Raw genomic sequence first — 9,519 nt, forward strand, 5'->3', positions numbered from 1 at the left:
GGACTTTGCAGTTTGTTTCGGGGTCATTTTGTCGGTACGGGCAGGCTGACCCGCAGCGACGGTTTGGCCACGTCACGCTGACGTGGCTGCAGGGTCACTGCAGAAGTTTCTTGTTTTGCTCCCCTTGATCTGTTGAAAAAGGATCAGGTTTCAGGGGAAAATCAGCCCGGACAAGCCACGGAAGGCCGGGATTACTGGCAGCAAGAAGCAGTACAAGAGACAAGATACAGGTCAAGCTGCAGCCAGCCGAGGCTTGGGCCCAGGACAGACAGGGACACGCTGGTTGCTTCTTGTTGGAGATTGAATTGTTGGATATTGTCGAATCCGGTGGCTACACTCTCAAAAACTAACAAAACAAGCAAAAGAAAGTGCTCACACTCCAAAATTTGCTGGGTTGGGGAATGAAACAAAGCCTGCGGGGCTAGGGGCTGCCCAGGACTCTTGTCTCAGCATCCCTGCGGGGAGGCGCCTGTGGATGCTGCCTGCTCTGCAAAATGAAGTGTGGGCTTCTCAACCCTAACAATGCCAACAAAGAAGAGCAAATTCAAGCAAAGATTGCAAAAAGATTGCTTTTCTAGTGCAGAAGCATTTGTTGGGCAAGGTGACAAGGTATTAATTTGAGGCTTCATGAAGTTATAATAATCCTGTCCTTCAAGCTAAGGTGTGCTGTTGTCTTTGTTGTGCAAACATAATCAGATTTTAAGCCGTTTTCTACCCAGAGTGAAGCCCTGGTGGATTTGTGACTGTCGGTAATGGGCATTTCTGGACCAGGGAAACATTGCAGGTACGTTGTAGGTGATAGTTGGTGGGTGATATTTGTCTGGACAAAAGGTAGCTCTGCAAAATCATATGCAAATAGCTATGCTAATGGAATCACTTCACCCATGACACCTGCAGGATGTAAATTTTTCAGAATTTGAGACTTTCATAACTGTTCTGCAGAATTTCCTGATGTCTCTCATAAAGCTCCTCAGCCTTTTTTTTTATATATTTTAAACAGCACAGATGAGACAACTCCCGTTGTGCCTGGAAATGGTACTATAAAAATAATGAATAGCCCTGAAGGAAAATAAAATAAAATAAACAAAACACAAAACACCAGTTCCCAAGAACCCATTAGATGCTTTCAGCAAAAATCCCCTAGTGCAGAAGGCATCACGGCAGCGCCCAGCCACGCTGCTGAGTTACTGGAGTGCCTGAGACTGGTTCCCAACCAGCCTGGTCCCTTGGCTAAGGGCTGCAGATCCTCGAAAGCAGCAGCTCTGCTTTTTCTAATGGATGAGGGCTTGGCAGAGCCTTTTCCTTCCCCATGACGCCTTCTATCCTGGGCTGTGTCTCTGTGGAGCACAGCACTGAGTGGCAACACCCAGCCCAAGGAAGAGGCGTTGTTGTTTTTTCTCTTTATCTTTGCTGGATGAAGTGCTTGCCACCAAGCAGAGGTTTGGTCTAACAGAAGCCGTCTGCCAATCCAGAAGAAATTCATGTTGGTGTTTTCACCTGAACTAATCTCTGTGTTAACCCAGCCTTAGGCCAGGTGACCTCCTGAGATCCCTCCAACCTAAATTATGCTGATCTTGTAAGTCGAGGGCTAGCTGACAAATGTCCCGGTGGCTGTCCTACCCAACATGAGATGCAGAAGAATTTGTCAGAAGTGACCTCTTTCCGCCCTGATAAATCGACATGTTTTTAATTGTTTTCTCCCCAAACCTCTACTTCTGGCACCAGAAAGCTGCTCTGGGCATCACCTTCTTGTGCTTAAAATCTGAGCTCCTGCCTATGGGCTGCTGATAGATGCCCATTTGTTAATGTGCCTTTACCCTGGTATAGAAAAACCATGTTTCTAAATTACTGAACACATATTTGCTGAATACTGAAGGGAGCTACTGGATCAAATCAGTTCTTAAATGGGAAGCATTGAAGTCCTACAAATGGACTGAATGTCCTAAATGTCCACTGATGCTCACAAATTTCTTGTGCACCTCCCAGTCATTCCTGGCTGACTGTTGTTCTTTTTTTTTTTTTTAGAAAGCAGGTAGGTGTTACTTGTCTTGGCAAGCCCCTGGGTTTTGGTCCTTTCCTAAATGTTCTTGGAGGAACTGCAGCCTGGTGGATTCCCAGTCTGCGAATTTGCCTTTAAGGGTGGAAAATTTTCAGCCGGACTTCTCCTAGGGAGATGTTTCAGTCCCTGATTTCCTCTTGAGCATCTCTGGAGGAGATCCATCATCCCTATGGTGCAGCAAAAGCACGAGCAGGCAAACTCTTGGACTATTAATCTTGACAATTCCCCTTGGCTTCAGGCCAAACCATCTCACCTTTGTTTAGGGATGCTTTTGTCCCGGTGCACAATGCAGATCCAAATATATGGTGCTCCTCCCGGCCAGGGAAGACAACTGGGAAGATTCGGGTGGCTACGCCCCAGGGCACGTGCAGGGAGGATGCAGCCCAGGGGCACAGGGCTGTGCTCAAAGCCGAGCCTGTGCCTTCTGCCAGCAAGGAGGCAAAATCAGACCGGGGAAGGTGAGAGGGAGCTGAGTCACGGCTGCTTCTCACGCTCAGCCTGTTTCTGTGGCCAAACCAGCTGATTTTATTTTCCATCGCTGTCAGTCACGGAAAGCAGCTTTGTTCTTCTCTTCTAAATGAGGAGCTGGAAATGGCATTGAAAGCCTGCAAACGCCTATTTGTGATCAGGACTGATGGAGCTAGACTGTGCTGGTAAAATGTTTACTCCTACACCTCCAGGAGCTCAGCCTCGCTCGGCAAGGTCGACAAATCACTCGTAGCAAACTGTGCTGCCATGCCAAGGTGTGTGCCCTGCTCAGGCTGCAGGCAGCGGTGTAAGGAAGGGATGCTTCCTAGGTGAGCAAATGATGGTGTGTGTAGGGAATTACTTGCTTCTCAAGCTTGTTCAGTGCCTTCATTTAGCCAGAATTATTCCTGCTTCCTCTCAAGATTTTCTCCCCGCTGGTTTTGGCACATGCATGGGTCTTCAGCGTCCTGATGCTCTGCTGCCCGTGAGCCTGTGCTGCCATCACCGCCCCGTGCTGTGTCCAGCAGATCAGATGGGATGAGACTCACAGCTCTGTGGCTCTGGGTTCCTCTCCCACGTTGTTAAGCCAGCAGCTTCATGGCTTGCTTTGGAGAGCTGGTGGTGAGGTCTGAGCCGAGGGGAGCAAGGGGACAGGACGCAGATCCCTGCTGCTCCATGATGGACTGAATGCCTTGCTTCACCTTGTAGCCAGCTCCTCTCCTTTCCCTTCACCAAGCTAAGCAGAGGACCCTCATTAATCTACCTTGGGTTTATTTTAACAACTAACAGAGGTAAAAAAAGCAACCCGTCCCAATCCACCAGTGTGGATGGGAGGATGGTCAGCAGAGAAATGCCACTGGCAGTTTGGCGTGGCTTAATTTTTGTTAATAAGCTCTTTTCAGGCAGGAAAAGCATGGCCTCCTGGTGCCCTGCTACATGGTGTCAGGAGCCCTCCGCTCTGCTCCTGGGCCTGCTGCCGATCCTCTCAGGCAAAACCCTCCCTCCTCCCAGAGCCCCTCACGATTCACAGAGTTTCCATCTGTTCAGCCACTACCTAACAAAAAATAAGTCACCGTTTTTGGAGTGCTTTGAGCCCACTATAAAACAGTTGAACATGCTCGCTGTTTCATTCAGTTTCCACAGTCCTCTTGAACCAGCAGATATATTGAAGTTAGAAGAGACCTTCCTAACTTTGTCCTGCAGTCCCGAGTCTCCTTTTCCCCTCACTTGGAGCTGTAGCAGCACATTGACTTCTTTAAAGGCACTGCGGAAGCAGCCAGGCTCGCTGCTGCTGGGCGAGGAGCAGCACTGTGTTCGGGCTCGGAAAACTTGCACGGAGATATTTATAGCGTGGCTCCTTCCTGGGAGGGAGGGAGACTTATTTCTGAATGCCAAAGAGCAGAAATAGGCCGGCTCTGAAGGTGAAAAGGTACGGACTTCTACTTGGGGAATGCTGCACGACCGGAGTTGCGTGAGGAGGGCCCTGGCTCTTCTGCCGCGGCATCTCCGGGACCTCTGGGCCGGATCCTGCCCCCTGTGCTCAGTGCCTGACCTCAGCAGGGAAGGTGAATCTGCCCACTCGTTCTGGATTTCCCCCCATTTTGTGCATTGAACCAGATCAGTGCCAGGCCCCGAATGCCCCTCCAGAGGAAACCCGAGTCTCGGCATCAGGTGTTGACATCCGTCGAGGATCCCCAGGCTGCGGCACATTTCACCTGGAGATTGAATTACCTACGGAGCACTCGCTGCCTTTCCATTAGCTGTGCTATTATTGACCCGGACCCAAGTAGCCCTTTGAGCAAGGGCTGCTAGCTATATTTGCAATTCTGGATTTTAATCATCACCGGCTTATAAATTCCTCCTTCGGAGGCTGAACCTGCTGGAAAGCTTTCCAAGGAGCTGACAGAAGTGTTTTATGGACGGGGCCCCTCTTTTCTCCTGGGGAATTACAACCCTATAAGTCTTCATTTTACCTGACATTCCAATTTGCAGCTTGGATGCCACAAGAAATGCCTCGGTTCTCAGTTTAGCGGGGGAACTTGTGATACAGCAAGTATAACAGAAAAATGAAGGTCTGTAAGGCTTTCCTTTGCTAATGCACAGAGCCAGCCAGACAGGAAGGAAAGCCTCTCTTCGGCTGAGAAATTTAGATATATATTTAATGTCTAGCATGAAAGACTGTGGTGTCTGGCTGTCAATATCACAGGGAGCCTCAAACATAATATTTGCTGTTGTGGAGCCTCGGGACCCAGCCAGACCCCCTGCCACGGTAGGCTGGGTGCAGGAGGAAGGTGCCACCAGGCTGGCTGACCAAGCGGCCACGGCCACAGGGGTTGGAGAAGAGGTGATGTCCCTGCTCAGTGACCATCCAGCACAGCTCAGCCTCACCTGATTTCCTATCAGCTTCATTTTTGCCTGCTGAAATGACTCCCTGCAGCCTCAGCAAGGACCTGCTCTTGCTCTGCCATGCCCCGTTACACACACCCTGCCATGGGGCAGTGCTGCTCAAACGTCCAGTTCGTGCTGGACCATCTGGGAACAATGCACCCCAAATATAGGTGGTCTGTTGGGTTGGATTGACCACAACACAGGCAAAAGAGAAAATGCAGCCTTATCTCTCCTCAGATGGGGTGTGATTTGCTGCCCTGTTTTACGTTCTCTGCCTCTGGGTTGCATAAGCTGCTTGTTTATGGGGGTGGCCAGGGTGCAGCTGGAGAGACCAAAGCTTTGGTTTCATACCAGAGCGCTTCTTGCTCTTCCATCCAGAGGATCTCCCTCAGACCCAAGGGGCTTGGCTGAGAAAGCTGCCGTCACACAACCATGGCTGCAAAGAATTCAAGGGGCCTTCCTGGTCTGAGGGATCCACCTGAACTTCATTTCAATCTCCCTTCCTCCATGAAAATCTTCCACAGGGGATGACATTTAAACTAAAAAGGATATTTAATCTTTGGGAAATGAGCTCCTATAAGCTAGATTTTCCCTCAAAGCCTAGGAACTATCTTTTTTCTCCCTTTCCCTGCATAGCAAAGGCATCTTACATCGAGGAAGAAGGGACAGGATTTCCTTTGATCCACAAACTCCTCAGCTCTCCCGCAGTAGCCCTGGCTGCTGTAAGCCAGCTGGAAGGCAGAGACATCTCACTGTGCTTCTGTATTATTTTCTTTCCAGCCACTGGCAATGTACAGCCCTGTAAGTGTTGACTCTTTCATCAAAGAGAGGGGTGCCTGGGAGGGGGGTGTGCTGTGAATGGAGATTCATCCTTCCCCTTTTGATCATGCAGCGGGGAGAACCTGATGCATGGACACATCCCCGTTCCTCCATCGCTTGAATCCCTTATTTCAGACCCACAAAAGGTTTTAAGGGACTTCCTGCTGTTGGCAGTGGGCCTCTGAGTGGTAAAGAAACCCGCTACCCATCCGTGACCTTCATTTCTCCAGACCAGCCTTATGTTTTGCTGTGCAGAAGACACAGCAGGAACAGTCTTAGGAATTAAATGCCAAATGAGCCAAGAGTGAGCAGCCATAAAGACACATGTGCTGGGGCACCCTGTCCCTTGAGTTTTCCATGCTCATTACCTTCAGTCTGCTGTTCCCCCCAAAATACCAGCTGAAGCCATGAACCATTAAAACCAGGATAGCACTTCAGCCTTCTTTTCTCTCCCCATCCGCAGGCTGATGGAGGAAGCTGTAGCGTGAGGTGGGAACCCAGGGCTGAAGCTGGCACCAAGCATTACCTCTTGGCCTCTGCTGCTCACTGCTCTCTTTGTTCCCCTTATCAAAGGCCGGTGGTACACCAGGGGGGCTGGGTGAGGAGGCAGGGTGCCTTTTAAAGCTCTTTGACACAGCTGGTGATTTACCTGCGTGTGCTCAGGTGCTAAGTGACCTTGCTCTGGCGTTTGAAGTTCGGTGAATGAATAACCATCCCTCACCTGGGCAGGGCTGCAGACTTCGTGCTGTGCTGGGAGCAACGGTGAAACCCCATCAGGCTCCTCCAGCGTGGAGGAGACATGAAAGCAGCCTCTCCCACTCTGACACCAACCCCAAAACGTGCCCTTTCCTGTGCTCTGGTTCCTGAGATCAGTTGCCTCTCACCCAGCACAGACCCCCAAAACCACATGAGCTCTCTGCAAACCCAGGACCTGCCAGTCTTGCACGCTGACAAAACACATCCCTTAGTGGCTCTGCACTCACTCCGAACAGTCTGAGTTCAAACAGGATTGACTTTCCTGCTTCTGTAGGGTCAGATGGCAGCGAGTACATTAGGTTAGTCCCCCCGTTGCCATGGGAATGCTGCAAAAAGGGAGTTTTGCTGGGGAAGATGGGCAGTGTTTGCTGGCCAAAGGTCTTTGCTTCCCTGAGGAGCCCAGGGCAGCCCTGTGCCACAGGATGGCCTCTCAGGCAGATTTTGGGATTACAAAGCCTCTGCCTGCCTTAATTAGCCAGTTGCATAACGCTTCATTGGGCAAGGAGTGACTGAGGTGTGAGCTTGCGCAGAAAAAAAGCATGTGGGTGGGTTGAAAAAAAAAAGTTCTATAATTAAATCCAACATCTATGTCATGTTATGGTTTGACATGGCGATTTGAACACACGTGCCAAATTGCATTGTGCTTTTATCAGTCTCTCCTACTCGGTTGTGTATGACAGGCAGAAATGGGCAGGTCTGTAGGTACACGTAGCAGAGGAGATGCCCATGAGGAGATGCTAAGGCTGCTATTTCTTATTGCATATCTATACCCAGCACCGCTGCTTAACCTTAAATGCTTCTGCAACACTTAGAAGTGGCTGGATAACACGTGCATTTCGGTTGTGTTTTCCTTTGTACTCCTGGCCCAGGCTGCAGGCAGGGCTGCCAAGCTCATCCTGGAGAGGTTTCTCCTAGCCAGGAACGCAGGCAGTATTGCCAGGGGACTCTCAAGAAATCCCAGCTGTGTGAGGCTGCCAGCCTGCATTCACAAAGGCAGGGCTCAGAGTGTGCAGACTGATGTCCAGAGCTCCCATGCTTATCTAAACTGTAATGCTAATTATTCTGATGATTAGCCATCACTAGACGGACGATCTTGCAGGCACAGTGAGGCAATTAGGTTAGCCTTACATTGCTCTTCTGTGAATAATCCTCATTTTCACGTGCGTGTAGGATATTTAAATTCTCATCCCTCTTTGAAGGACCCTGGAGCTCATACAGACGCATAAAGAAGGATGAGAGTTGGTGTCAAGGATGAGAGCTGTGATTACCTGCTGTTGAAGCTGCTTCAGTCTCCTGCTTTGAGCAGGAGCTCTTTGAAAGGCAGGCTGTGTCCAGACCTTATTGCTAACGCTTCCCAGTCATTAAAAAGTCCCTCAAGTCAGCTCGCTTCTGTCTGTGGAGCTATCTACCAGCTGTCAGCTCTCTGCTAACAAGTCTGAAGCAAGCTCCTGGCTGTCAGCTGCCAACCTGAGACCTCCCCACCATCCTCTCACCAAGCGGGGGGCCTGGAGGTGGTCAGCAGCTCCACCACCACCTTGCCAGGTCGTGGGACAGCTCTGTGACCGAGGTGCTGCCAGGCTTACACCTTCCTGTCTGTGGTTGACCCTCAGCTGAGAGAGGGCACGGGAGCATGAAGATGAAGTGTTTGCATGTCCAAAGGCTCTGGTTTTCTCCGGGCTCGTGGGCAGAGGCAGGGAGCCACCCTCCACCCTTCCATCTCTGCTGGTCACACAGCTCCAGGGGCTGCAGGCGGGACCCCTCGCACTGCTTTAGGGAGGTGCTGGAGCCAGAGCGGGCGCCTCACTCCCACTTTGCAGCCCTGCGAGATGTCTCACCCTCTCTGCAGCCGTTCCCCAGTGGGAGCGAGGTGTCAGGAGCGGAGCTAAAACAAAAGCTAGGTTTGGGCCCGAGAAAATGTACTGCTGCTGCCGTGGGTGGATAATGACACAGCCTCCAGAGACACAAGGCAGAGCAGCACAAAACCCAGGCAGCGGGGTGAGCGCAGGGGAGAGCTATTTAAAACTGAAAGGCTGTGCTTTGGATTTTTACATTAAAGACCTAATTAGGGGGACTTAGGATCCTGTCAGTGCAGCTACTGGGGGTGATAAGTGCTGGGTTGCTCACAGCACAGAGGAACGGTCCCAGGTGCTTCCAGATGAAGTGTTCAAGGACCTGCTCCTCGCACGGCCAAACCTCTCTTATGCCAACAGCACACGGAGATGGAGGGTATGGAGCTAGAAATCGCTGCTCGGCAGGACCTGGCCACTCGGTTTGCTTCCAAGGCTTTGGGCCCAGCCTTTTGCCGTGGCAAGGAGCAGGGCAGGATGGTGACAAGTCCCCCCTTGGGGTGCAGCTCAGCTGGGTACAACACCAGCAAGGAGGTGGACGTGACACCTGCCTCCATTTCGGGTGGATTTGACTCGAGCCAGGAGAGCATTGCAGGTATTAGCAAGCTCTTCAAACCCTGGCAGGTTTGAAGCTCTAGGGGGCTATTAGGGCAGAAGTTCAATAAATATGGCTCTGTGTCAGGGTTTGGCTATGCCAGGATGGTGGGATACTGTTGGAAGTGGCTACACCTGAGCTGTGCTTTTAGCAGGGCAGAGAACCCGGCAGGCATCCAGCACAGGGCATCACTGCTTCCCCTTCCCCATCCTGCACTAACTGCATCTGCTGGGGATGCTGGCTCTGATACGAACCAAATCAGGTGTAGTTTGCGGGGCAACTCCCTGTGAACGGGATAAAGCATGGTTAATCCTGATACGGGATTAATTACACTTAGTGTGTCTGAAATCTCCCCTTCATGTCAAGGAGCCCCTGCCTGTACAGGTGTGCAAGTTTGCTAATAACCACCCCACCTTCCTCTTGCTGCAAAGATGATTTCAGTTTGTCCTTCCTCCACTTTACCCAGGGAATAACCGAGTATTGCCCTGTTTACATAATGGAAAGCTCCAATTATTTACCCTTTAATCTTCCTCTTTTCTAGACAAAGCAAACCTCAGTTCTTCAGCCCTTGCCTGTAGGTCCTAGTT

Source organism: Anas platyrhynchos, chromosome 3 (assembly GCF_047663525.1).
Source record: "Anas platyrhynchos isolate ZD024472 breed Pekin duck chromosome 3, IASCAAS_PekinDuck_T2T, whole genome shotgun sequence".
Taxonomy (NCBI): domain Eukaryota; kingdom Metazoa; phylum Chordata; class Aves; order Anseriformes; family Anatidae; genus Anas; species Anas platyrhynchos.